Below are 1,835 nucleotides of genomic sequence, written 5' to 3'. Positions count from 1 at the left end.
GACTTTACTTTTTTATTCAGCCCCTTGAAATTTTGTTCTCTGAAAACTCAGTGTCAGATAATGTAGAAAAACATTTGGGGGAACGGGAGGAGCAGCCAGTAGCATGATGATTAAGGCAGTTGGGTCCCTCTTGGCCAACTATCTGGGACAAGTTCGTTATTCTCTATGCTTTCTCTGTTTTGGCACACCACATAGTTCTTAAGAAAAGTGTGTGTGTGTGTGTTATTTATTTATGAAACAGTTAATTATTTAATAATTACTATATGGCACCTATATAATGGTATATAGTGTATGATTAAATTATAATAGTGAAAATATAAATCAAACTGCGGTAGACTACATAGGAGTCCAGCGCCTTAACCACCATGCAACCTGCTTTTAAAACATACTTACACAGCCAGCAGGTGATGTGGTGGTTAAAGCACTAGACTCTCACATAACAGACTATAATTTGAGTCCCAGAACCAGTGGCTTGTTTTCTCACTTTCTCTCTCTTGCAGGCATGTGCCCAATTGCACATTTAAAAATAATAATGATAATTTAAAAAATTAAATAAATAATTCTAAAAAAGTACTGGTAATTGGTATCAATTGACCTTTTCTAAAATGATTGGAGTGCTCTCTTATAAACCTTCAAATCTATACCTACCTAAGAATCTTAGAATATATATAAAAATTTTCCAAAATTCAGTGACAAGGTAACTAGCACTATAGTATTAATCATGATGACTCCCAAACTATGAATAACGATCCTATCTTCCTTCAAACATTGAAATTAGAATCTATTGGTTATTTCCCACTTTATATTTATAGCCACCACATTTGTATAGATAGATACAAGGTAAGAACAACTATTTATCTGTTGGATTTTTATCAAGTTTCACAGTGACTATTTAATGTCTTTTTATGTATCTCATTTTGTGCCATTAAAGAACCACCATTTAAAAAGCTTAAAACACTTGTTTGATATGTAAAATCCACGTTGTAAGAAGCACATGACTTTAATTTCTCCAGAAGATGAAAGATTCAATGCTTATATTTTGGTACAAAACATGCCCTTTGCCTCATAAATAGATCTTAAAATATAAATACATTTTAATATACCAGTTAAAACAATTATCATTTCATTTTGGAAAACTCTGTATCTTTTTTTTTTTTTTTTTAGAGGTTTTTGCTGTAGGGCGCGAGCACACGCTAAACAAACAGACAGAGACAGAGACAGAAAGTGAGAAATCACCCCCAGAGGGATGGCCACACCATAATCCCTTCTCCTCCATTCTTCTCTTGGGATCTTGGGCACCCACACACACACGCCCAGTGTGAGTTTAAGCCACTGGGTCTGGGACTTGAACTGTGGTTAGCTACATGGGAGTTCAGTGAAATAGCCATTACGCTAACTGGTGGTCCCTGTATCTTTTTTTTTTTTTTTCTAAGAGAGATTTTTGCTATAGGGCATGTGCGCTTGCCAGAAAGAGAGAGAGACAGAGAGACAGAAAGTGAGAAATCACAACCCAGAGGGTATAGCCACATAGCAATCCCTTCTCCTCCATTCTCTTCTCAGAATCTTTAGCATACACCCAACATGAGTTTAAGCCTCATGGTCCTCTGGGACTTGAACAGTGGTCGACTACATGGGAGTACAGCGACATAACCATTATGCCATCTGCTCATCCCCAAATTCTTTATTTTTGGCTATATGTGAAGTTATTTACCAAACCTTCACGTGCAACATAATTTTTTTCCTTCTCTTCCAAACCTTACTTGTTAAAAAAAAGCAGTAGGTAGCTGCTAATAAGTGTGACAAGAATTTAATATTTTATGTGCCTTTTGAACTAA

The sequence above is a fragment of the Tupaia chinensis genome, unplaced genomic scaffold (assembly GCF_000334495.1).
Source record: "Tupaia chinensis unplaced genomic scaffold, TupChi_1.0 Scaffold000432_1, whole genome shotgun sequence".
Classification (NCBI taxonomy): Eukaryota; Metazoa; Chordata; class Mammalia; order Scandentia; family Tupaiidae; genus Tupaia; species Tupaia belangeri.
Note: the sequence above shows the minus strand (reverse complement) of the source record.